Genomic DNA, 11,787 nt, shown 5'->3' on the forward strand with positions numbered 1-11,787 from the left:
AGGGGCATAACAAAGCCCAGAAGACCAGTCACCAGTGGCTGCTGTTTTTAAAGGACTTTACTATGTGTTTTCATTTTTGATTTGGTTTTTTTTTTTTTTTTTAAATATTTATTTTGAGAGAGAGCGAGAGAGAGCACCAGCAGAGGAGGGGCACAGAGAGGGGGGGGGGGGGGGAGTGGATCCTGGCACAGGGGTTAATCCCACAGACTGAGCTCATGAGCTGAGCCAAAATCAAGAGTTGGACATTTAACCCAGGCACCCCTCCTTTTTGATTCTTTACAACAATTTTTATTGAGGTAGAATTCATATTAAAAAATTAAGCATTTTAAAAGGAAAAACTCAATAGCATTTAGTGTTTTCCCAGTATTATTTAACTTCAGTCTATTTCCAAAATCTGTTCATCATCCAAAATTAAACCTCATGCCCACTAAACAGTTACTCCTTGGGGCACCTGGGCGGCTCAGTCGGTTGAGCGTCCAACTTTGGCTCAGGTCACAAGCTCATGGTTCGTGGGTTTGAGCCCTGTGTGCTGACAGCTCAGAGCCTGGAGCTGCTTCGGATCCTGTGTCTCCCTCTCTCTCTGCCCTTCCACCTCTTGTTCTGTCTCTCACTCTCAAAAGTAAACAAACAAAAAAACCCAGTCACTCCCCATTCCCTGTGCCACCAGGCCCCGGCAACTGCTAGTCTGCTTTTGATCTCTGAACTCTATGCAATTCCCTATTCTGGATATTTCATGTGAGTGGAATCATACCATATGCAGACTTTTGCGTGTGGTGTCTTTTACTTCACAGGTTTTCCAGGTTCGTGTTGTAGCAGGTATCAGCGCTTCATTCCTTTTTGGGGCTGGATGGTATTTTCATTGTTGGTGTATACAATTTACCTGTCTGTGCGTGTATATTAGGATTGTGTCTACTTTTGCCTGATGTAAATTGGGCTGTGAGCATTTATGTGGTACCTGTTTTCAGTTCTTTCGGATAGAGTGGAGTTGCTTGGTTATTTGGTAATTGTATATTTAACTATTTGAGGAGTCTTTTCTCGTTCTTGACACTAAACTTTGTAGGGGTCAAGGACAGGCCACTCCAAGTTGGACCACGTTGGCATGAAGAGTATTTTGAGCTGAAGGCAATCTAGACCCAGTGGGCTCAAGAGAAACTCTTGTCCCTCCCTTAACTAATAGCAGATTCTAACCTGGGGGGGTCTTTCCCAGAATAAGAGCAATTAGCAGAGGTAAATTTTATCTGAGTAACCCATCTGTATGATAGGGCAAACATCTAATTACCAAACATCTGCCTTTTTTTTTAATTTTATTTTTTTAATTTATATCCAAATTAGTTAGCATATACTGCAACAATGATTTCAGGAGTAGATTCCTTAGTGCCTCTTACCCATTTAGCCCATTCCCCCTCCCACAATCCCTCTAGTAACCCTCTGTTTGTTCTCCATATGTAAGAGTCTCTTCTGTTTTGTCCCCTTCCCTGTTTTTATATTATTTTTGTTTCCCTTCCCTTATGTTCATCTGTTTTGTCTCTTAAAGTCCTCATCTGAGCGAAGCCATATGATTTCTGTCTTTCTCTAATTTCACTTAGCATAATAACCTCCAGTTCCATCCACGTAGTTGCAAATGGCAAGATTTCATACTTTTTGATTGCTGAGTAATACTCCATTATACATACATAACATACATATATATATATACACATGTACCTATGTGTGTGTGTATATATATATATGCACACCCACACCACATCTTATTTATCCATTCATCCATTGAGGGACATTTGGGCTCTTTCCATCCTTTGGCTATTGTTGACAGTGCTGCTATAAACATGGGGGTGCATGTGCCTCTTCAAAACGGCTCACCTGTAGCCCTTGGATGAATACCTAGTAGGGCAATTCCTGGGTTGTAGGGTAGTTCTATTAATTTTTTAATGAATCTCCATAGTGTTTTCCAGAGTGGCTTCAACAGTTTGCATTCCCACCAATAATGCAAAAGAGATCCTCTTTCTCCACATCCTTGCCAACATTTGTTGCCTGAGTTGTAAATGTTAGCCGTTCTGACAGGTGTGAGGTGGTATCTCATTGTGGTTTTGATTTGTATTTCCCTGATGAGGAGTGGTGTTGAACATCTTTTCATGTGCCTGTTGGCCATCTGGATGTCTTCTTTCGAGAAGTGTCTATTCATGTCTTTTGCCCATTTCTTCACTGGATTATTTGTTTTTTGGGTGTTGAGTTTGATAAGTTCTTTATAGATGTTGGATACTAACCCTTTATCATATATGTTGTTTGCAAATATCTTCTCCCATTCCGTCAGTTGCCTTTTAGTTTTGCTGATTGTTTCCTTTGCTGTGCAGAAGCTTTTTATTTTGATGAGGTCCTGGTAGTTCATTTTTGCTTTTGTTTCCCTTGCCTCCAGAGATGTGTTGAGTAAGAAGTTGCTGCAGCCAAGATCAAAGAGGTTTTTGCCTGCTTTCTCCTCAAGGATTTTGATGGCTTCCTATCTTACATTTAGGTCTTTCATCCATTTTGAGTTTATTTTTTGTATGGTGTAATAAAGTGGTCCAGGTTCATTCTTTTTTTTTTTTTAATTAAAGAAAATTTTTTTTAACGTTTATTTATTATTGAGAGGTGGAGAGACACAGCATGGGGGGGGGTGGGGTGTAGAGAGAGGGGGAGACACAGAATCCAAAGTAGGCTCCAGGCTCTGAGCTGTCAGCACAGAGCCCGACGTGGGGCTCGAACTCACAAACTGCGAGATTATGACCTGAGCCACAGTCGGTTGCTTAACCGACTGAACCACCCAGGCGCCCCTGGTTCGTTCTTCTGCATGTTGCTGTCCAGTTTTCCCAGCACCAGTTACTGAAGAGACTGTCTTTTTTCCATTGGATATTCTTTCCTCTTTTGTCAATGATTAGTTGGCCATGCGTTTGTGGGTCCATTTCTGGTTCTCTATTCTGTTCCATTGATCTGAGTGTCTGTTTTTGTGCCAGTACCATACTGTCTAGACAATTACAGCTTCGTAGTACAGCTTGAAGTCCAGGATTGTTATGCTTCCTGCTTTGGTTTTCATTTTCAAGATTGCTTTGGCTATTTGGGGTCTTTTCTGGTTCCATACAAATGTTAGGATTATTTGTTCTAGCTCTGTGAAGAATGCTGGTGTTATTTTGATAGGGATTGCATTGAATATGTAGATTGCTTTGGGTAGTATCGACATTGTAACAATATTTGTTCTTCCTATCCAGGTGCAGGGAATATTTTTCCACTTTTTTGTGTCTACTTTGATTTCTTTCATAAGCTTTCTGTAGTTTCCAGTGTATAGATTTTTCACCTCTTTGGTTAGATTTATTCCTAAGTATTTGATGGTTTTTGGTGCAATTGTCAATGGGATCGATTCCTTGATTTCTCTTTCTGTTGCTTCATTGTTGGTGTATAGGAATGCAACCGATTTCTGTGCATGAATTTTATATCCTGCAACTTTGCTGAATTCATGAATCAGTTCTAGTAGTTTTTTGGTAGAATCTTTTGGGTTTTCCATATAGAGTATCATGTCATTTGCGAAGAGTGAAAGTTTGACCTCCTCCTGGCCGATTTGAATGCCTTTTATTTCTTTGTGTTGTCTGATTGCAGGGGCTAAGACTTCCAATACTATGTTGAATAACAGTGGCGAGAGTGGACATCCCTGTCTTGTTCCTGACCTTAGGGGGAAAACTCTCAGTTTTTTCCCATTGAGGATATTAGCGTTTGGTCGTTCATATATGACTTTTATGATCTCGAGGTATGCTCCTTCTACCCCTACTTTCTTGAGGGTTTTTATCAAGAAAGGATGCTGTATTTTGTCAAATGCTTTCTCTGCATCTGTTGAGAGGATCATATGGTTTTTGTCCTTTCTTTTATTGATGTGATGAATCACGTTAATTGTTTTGCGAATATTGAACCAGCCCTGCATCCCAGGTATAAATCCCACTTGGTCGTGGTGAAAAATTTTTTTAATGTATTGTTGGATCCGGTTGGCTAATATCTTGTTGAGGATTTTTGCATCCATGTTCATCAGGGAAATTGGTCTGTAGTTCTCCTTTTTAGTGGGGTCTCTGGTTTTGGAATCAAGATAATGCTGGCTTCATAGAAAGAGTTTGGAAGTTTTCCTTCCATTTCTGTTTTTTGGAACAGCTTCAAGAGAATAGGTATTAACTCTTCCTGAAATATTTGGTAGAATTCCCCTGGAAAGCCATCTGGCCCTGGACTGGACTCTTGTTTTTTGGGAGATTTTTGATTAGTAATTTGATTTCTTTACTTGTTATAGGTCTGTTCAAATTTTCTATTTTTTCCTGTTTCAGTTTTGGTAGTGTACATGTTTCTAGGAATTTGTCCATTTCTTCCAGATTGCCCATTTTATTGTCATATAATTGCTTATAATATTCTCTTATTATTGTTTTTATTTCTTCTGTGTTGGTTGTGATCTCTTCTCTTTCATTCTTGATTTTATTTATTTGGGGCCTTTTTTCTTTTTCTTTTTCTTTTTCTTTTTCTTTTTCTTTTTCTTTTTCTTTTTCTTTTTCTTTTTCTTTTCTTTTTCTTTTTCTTTTTCACCAAAGTGGCTAGTGGTTTATCAATTTTGTTAATTCTTTCAAAGAACCAGCTTCTGGCTTCATTGATCTGTTCTGTTTTTTTGGTTTCGATAGCATTGATTTCTGCTCTAATCTTTATTATTTCCTGTCTTCTGCTGGTTTGGGTTTTACTTGGTGTTCTTTTTCCAGTTCTTGAAGGTGTAAGGTTAGGTTGTGTATTTGAGATCTTTCTTCCTTCTTTAGGAAGGCCTGGATTGCTATATACTTTCCTCTTATGACCGCCTTTGCTGCGTCCCAGAAGTTTTGGGTTGTGGTGTTATCATTTTCATTAGCTTCCATGAACTTTTTAAGTCCTTCTTTAACTTCTTGGTTAGCTCATTCATTCTTTAGTAGGATGTTATTTAGTCTCCAAGTATTTGTTACCTTTCCAAATTTTTTCTTGTGGTTGATTTTGAGTTTCGTGGTGCTGTGGTCTGAAAATATGCACAGTATGGTCTCGATCTTTTTGTACTTGTTGAGGGCTGATTTGTGTCCCAGTATGTGGTCTGTTCTGGAGAATGTTCATTGTGCACTGGAGAAGAATGTCTATTCCTCTGCTTTAGGATGGAATGTTCTTAATATATCTGCTAAGTCCATCTAGTCCAGTGTGTCATTCAAAGCCATTGTTTCCTTGTTGATTTTTTTGAATAGATGATCTGTTCATTGTTGTAAGTGGGGTGTTGAAGTCCCCTAGTATTATGGTATTATTATCAATGAATTTCTTTATGTTTGTGATTAATTGATTTATATATTTGGGTATTTCCACATTTGGCACATAAATGTTTACAATTGTTAGATCTTGGTGGATAGACCCCTTGACTATGATATAATGCCCTTCTGCATCTCTTGATACAGTCTTTATTTTAAAGTCTAGATTGTCTGATATCAGTATGGCTACTTCAGCTTTCTTTTGTTGACCATTAGCATGATAGATGGTTCTCCATCCCCTTACTTTCAATCTGAAGGTGTCTTTAGGTCTAAAGTGGGTCTCTTGTAAACAACATATAGATGGATCTTATTTTCTTATCCATTCTGTTACCTTGTCTTTTGATTGGAGCATTGAGTCCATTGATGTTTAGAGTGAGTACTGACTGAAAGATATGAATTTATTGCCATTATGTTGCTTGTAGAGTTGGAGTTTCTGGTGGTGTTCTCTGGTCCTTTCTAGTCTTTGTTGCCTTTGGTCTTTATTTATTTGTTTTTTTGTTTTGTTTTGTTTTGTTTTGTTTTCCATCTTTCGTCTCTTAAGAGGGTCCCCCTTAAAATTTCTTGCAGGGCTGGGTTAGTGGTCACAAAGTCCTTTAATTTTTGTTTGGGAAACTTTTTATCTCTCCTTCTATTCTGAATGACAGCCTTGCTGGATAAAGAATTCTTGGCTACATATTTTTCTGATTCAACACATTGAAAATATCCTGCCACTCCTTTTTGGCCTGCCACGTTTCTGTAGATAGGTTTGCTGCAAACCTGATCTGTCTTCCCTTGTAGGATAAGGACTTTTTTTCCCTTGCTGCTTTCATGATTCTCTCCTGAGTATTTTGTGAATTTGACTATGATATGCCTTGTTGATGGTCGGTTTTTGTTGAATCTAATGGGAGTCCTCTGTGCTTCCTGGATTTTCATGTTTGTGTCTTTCCCCAGGTTAGGAAAGTTTTCTGCTATGATTTGCTCACATATCCCTTCTACCCCTATTTCTCTTTCTTCCTCTTCTGGGACCCCTATAATTCTGATGTTGTTCCTCTTTAATGAATCACTGATTTCTTTAATTTTTAAATCATGCTCTTTTGCCTTCATCTCCGTCTTTTTGTCTGCTTCATTATTCTCTGTAAGTTTGCCCTCTGTATCGCTGATTCCCTGTTCTGCCTCATCCATCCTAGCCACCGTGGCATCCTTTCGAGATTGCAGGTCAGTTATAACATTTATTATTTCATCCTGACTAGCTTTTACTTCTTTTATCTCTGCAGAAAGGTGTTCTAATCTATTTTCAACTCCAGTTAGTATTCTTATTATCGTGATTCTAAATTCTAGGTCAGACATCTTGCTTGTATCTGTGTTGGTTAAGTTCCTGGCTGTTGATTCTTCCTGCTCTTTCTTTTGGGGTGAATTCCTTCGTTTTATCATTTTGAAGGGAGAAAAGGAATTAACTAGGTAAAAAAAACTAAAATTAAGAAAATGTTAAAATTAAAAAAAATATTAAAATTAAAAAATTAAAAACACACACTCACAAAGAATTGAATAAATGATGGTGGATCCTAGGTGTGTTTTGGTCTTGGTGTTGAAAGGGGCTTTATAGATTAGAGAAAAAAAAGAAAAAAATCATTTGAAAATTTGAAAAGATGATCACACTGAAGTAGAATAAAATGAAATGATGGAAGTAAAATAGAATTTGAAAAAATTTACACAAAGGTAAAAAGTACAGTAGAAGAAAATTAAAAATATTTTTAATAAAAATTGAAAATAAAGATGAATTAAAAAAAAAAAAAAAGAAATTGCGTAGATGCACCGGCGAACAGGTTGAATTACAAGTGCAATTACTTCATCTTTCCCTAGAAATCAAACTATGAAATGCTTTATAGTCCATAAACTAAGCAGATGAAGAGACCTGTGTTCCTGAAGAGCCAGGTTGGCCCAGTTGGGCGGGACTTGGTGTAACGGCTCCGTTCTCCACTAGATGGCGCTGCTTAGCTTACTGGGGTGGGTCGTTGTGGTGCTTGTAGGTGCGTATGCACATGCGCGGGAGCGGTGAAAATGGCGTCACCCATGTACCCAGTCTCTAGTATCAGAACTCTGTTCTCTCCGATCAGTAATCGTGTACCCATCCTTTGTTTTCATCTTCTGTCCGCTCCCCGCTTTTACATGGTCAGTGACCAAGCCCCAGGCAGCACCTCCCTCCTGAGTTTTATCTCAAATGCGGCTGTTTTTCCCGACCCCTTATTTCTGAGGGACGGCGCTTTCACCGGCTCCGCCCCTCTGTGGGAGGGTCTCACTGAGCAACGGCCGGGTGTGCGCCGCAGCCAGGAATATTCTCAGGACCGTGCTGCTGCCGATGCCCAGGGACTGCGGCTGGGTGCCAGCCCACCCCAGAAAAAGTTCACGTGATTGTGTAGCAGAGTATTTCAGGCATTATGGAAAATCAAAACTCATCTGGCACCAGGCTTCACCCTTAACAACCTTGTTCCAGCACCAGCTAATAACGGCTGTTCTCCTGGGTCCACTGGGGCCTTGCCTTTGTGGAAGCCACACAACCTCTACCAGGTGTCCTCCCAGCAGGGGAACCAGCTCTCCCCGTGTGGCTTGAAGAGCCCCGGACTCCACTCTGCTTCTGGGGATTCTCCCTTCCCACCAGAGCGACGCCAGGTATCGAGCTGTGGAGTTTCAGACTCTGCCCTCCCGCTGTTTATAGTCTTCATGGAATTTAAACCTCTCTTTTCTCCTCCCTTTTTAGTTCAGTCCCTGTGGCTGTTCCACTTTTCCACTTTCTCTCCAGCTGATTTTGGGGGGGGGGGCACTTTTCCCGTCTTTCTCCCCATCGTCTCTGTCTTCTCTTTGCACGCAAAAGTGTTCCCTGCTCTCCGCATCTTCTCTCTCCCCTGGTTCACCTCTCTGCGCCGCGTACCTGCTGAATTCTGTGGTTCACGTTGGGAAGATTGTTGTGTTAATCCTCAGATCAGTTTTCTCGGTGTGCAGGATGGTTTAGTGTTGGTCTGGTCGTATTTCATGGACACGAGACACACAAACTTCCATGCTATTCCACCATCTTGGCTCCTCTCTGCTCTTTTTTTTTTCTTTTTTTTAAGACTTATTTTATTTTATTTCATTTTAGAGTGTGCAAGCAGGAGAGAGGGGCAGAAGGCGGGAGAGAGAGAATCTTAAGCAGGCTCCACACTTAGTGTAGAGCCTGATGCAGGGTTTGATCCTGCAACCCTGGGATCATGACCCGAGTTGAAATCAAGAGTCTGACGCTTAACTGACTGAGCCTCTTAGGCACCCCATTGAAGGACCTTTGAAGGGGACAGGATATTCTTGATCCCCAGACAACTTTAAGATGATATTATCCAAGTTCTACAGGAAAGAAGATGGGGGCTCAGAAAAGTAGGACTGATTTGTTCAAAGTCACCCAGTGTTAGGGTCTTCACCTTTGTGTCCTCTCCCTCTCCTCCCCAAATTCATATGTTGAAATCCCGATGCCCAACGTGAAGGTATTAGAAGGTGGGCCTTTGGAGGCTGAGCCCTTAAGTACGGGATTAGTGCCGTTTTAAGCTCTGAGACACAAGTCTGTGACCTGGAAGAGGGCCCTTACCTGACCACGTCAGCACCCTGATCTCGGATTTCCAGGCTCCAGAACTGTGAGCCATAAGATTTTGTTTTTGCATCTGTTTACAATACGCACGGCACACGGTATTGCACGTCCATTTTCCTGGTAATACCTAGATGGACAGTCTCTGTTCTTCAGGTGAAGAAACAGTCCTGCAAGTTAAGTGACTCTTGGATGGTAGAGTTAGTTTCATTCCACTTGGCAGCCAGACCTTAGGACTGATTATTTAGGCATGTTTCTTTTTCTTTCCTTAGTGATGTGCAAGGAGATAAGAAGGAACAAGTGGTTGAGGAAGAGGGGATATTTTCTCTCATTCTTTAGCTAATCGTTCAACAAGAAATTTTTTTTCCTTTTCAAATTTTTATTTAAATTCTAGTTAGTTAACATCCAGGGCAATATTGGTTTCAGGAGTAGAATTCGTTGATTCATCACTTACATACAACATCCAGTGCTCATCACAAGTGTCCTCCTTACTGCCCATCACCCGTTTGGCCCACCCCCCACTCATCTCCCTCCATCAACACTCTGTTCTGTATCATTAAGAGTCTCTTGTGGTTTCCCTAGCTCTCTCTTTTTCCTTCTCCCATGTGTTTATCTTCAACAAGTAATTTCTGAGAACCTATTATGTAATAGGCTCTGATCTATGATACATGTGAATTAAGTACACAAAGACCTTTGCTCTCACAGTTTCTTCTATACATTGAACAGTGTACTAGAGTCTGAAAGATACGACCTGTGGGACAAAAGAACAAGGTGAGGGGGTAGAGGCGTGTTAGGGAGGGAGGGGGTTGCAGTTTCAGATAGGGTGGTGTTACGGACTGAATGTGTGTGTCCCCAAATGCCTGTGTTGAAGCCCTAACCCCCAATGTGGCTGTAATTGGAGATGGGCTCTAAACAAGTAATCAAAGTTAAATGAGAGAAGAAACTCTCAGGGGGAATCACTGATCTGGGGGAGCCCAGCTCTCATATGATCAGTGTCCTTATGAGAAGAGACACCAGAGAGCTCTCTCTGGGCACATGCTTTGAGGAAAGGCCGGAAGAATTGTCAGGGAGGAACACCTTCCTCTGCCCTATGGTCCTTCTAGAGCTGAACTTAGAATCAAATTGACATGAGACATTAACAAGAGAAAGTAAAATTTAAGGGGTGTAAATATGGGGAATCCACACAGGCAGGAAATTCTGAAGATAATGAAGCAACGTAGAGCTCATAGGAGCTAAGGAGAGGGGGAGGGTCTGAGGATACAAGGGAAGAAGCTCATTAACAGGGAGGTGAAAGATGTTTGGAAAAACAAGGTTACCCTATTATGCAGGTAAGTTCCTTAGGTAAAGGGGAGTCTGTTAATAGCTCTGTTACAGGCTTTCCTTTCTAATGTAAATGCAGGCAATTGTAGGGGAGGCAGAGTTTTTCCTGCATCTTCTGGGTTTTATTACTTCCAAGTCAAAATAATCTTTATGCTAAAGTGGCCCATCTTGGGGCAGCCTGCCCTATGCTCTACAGTTGATATAGCAAGAATGTGGCTGTCTGCAAAAGAGGAAGAGTCCTTAGCAGAAACCTAATTAACTGGCACCTTGTTCTTGGACTTCAAGCCTCCAGAAAGTAAACTGTTGATTAGGCTACCCAGTCAGTGGTACCCAGCCAGAGCTGACTAAGGCAGACAGTGAGTGAGGACCTCGTGTTAGGAGCATTTGAGCAAATCTTTTTAAAAAATTTTTTAGAATGTTTATTTTTTTTAAATGTTTGTTTTTTATTTATTTTTCAGAGAGAGAAAGAGCAGGGGAGAGACAGAGAGAGAGGGAGAGAGAATTCCAAGCAGCCTCTGTGCTCTCAGCACATAGCCAGACATGGGGCTCAAACTCACGAACCGTGAGATCATGACCTGAGCTGAAATCAAGAGTTGGATGCTTAACTGACTGAGCCACCCATGTGCCCCAAATATTTATATTTGAGAGAGAGTGTATGAGTGGGGGAGATACCGGGGGCGGGGCACGAGGATCCAAAGTGGGCTCTGCGTTGACAGCAGAGAGCTTGATGTGGGGTCAAACTCACAAACTGTGAGATCATGACCTAAGCTGAAGTCTGATGGATGCTCAACTAACTGAGCCACTCAGATGCCCCTGAGCAAATCTTAAAGGAAGTGCAGAAGTTAGCCGCTCCTTCTTTAGGTGTGTTTCCTACTTCTTAGAAGTAACAGTGTCTTAGGTGAGTGGAACAGGCAGTGCAAAGTCCCCGAGGCAGGAGTGTATGAGGCATGGCCGAGGAAGCTTTGGTGGCGGAGTCGAGTGGTAGGTAGCGTGAAGAGCAGCTGTAGATGAGACCAGAGACATGATCATATGGGGCACAGATTCCCAAACTTTCTAGGTTCGTGGTGTCCTTACTGTCTTAGTGACAGTATCTGTCAGATATTGCCATGTTAACCTAGAAAATGGAAACTATCTTGTGGTGCCCCTGTGAATGCAATGTGCTGTCCTGGGGTGCCTTGGTGGGCAGTTTGAAAATGGCAAATGTAGGGTGGTCCATTTTAAGGACTTTGGCTTTGACTTTTTGCAGCCATTGCTAGGATTTTGAGCAAAGAAGTGATACGATGTGTTTTAAAAGGTTGCTCTGACTGTTGTGTTGAGTATATACTGAGGCTATTGTAACAATCCAGGCAAGGAGGCAGTGGTATGGTAAGAAGCAAGTTAAATAATAGCATATATTATTTATGCTGTTAATTATTTATGCTATTTATTATGCATATATTTATTATATATAACATGTTTAGTTAACAGCATTATTTTATTTATATATATTTTTAAAGTTTACTTTTAGAGAGAGCAAGCACGAGTAGGGGAGGGGCAGAGGGAGAGGGAGAGAGTATCCCAAGCAGGGTCCAC

The sequence above is a fragment of the Panthera pardus genome, unplaced genomic scaffold (genome assembly GCF_024362965.1).
Source record: "Panthera pardus isolate Hobbes unplaced genomic scaffold, ASM2436296v1 HiC_scaffold_13, whole genome shotgun sequence".
Classification (NCBI taxonomy): domain Eukaryota; kingdom Metazoa; phylum Chordata; class Mammalia; order Carnivora; family Felidae; genus Panthera; species Panthera pardus.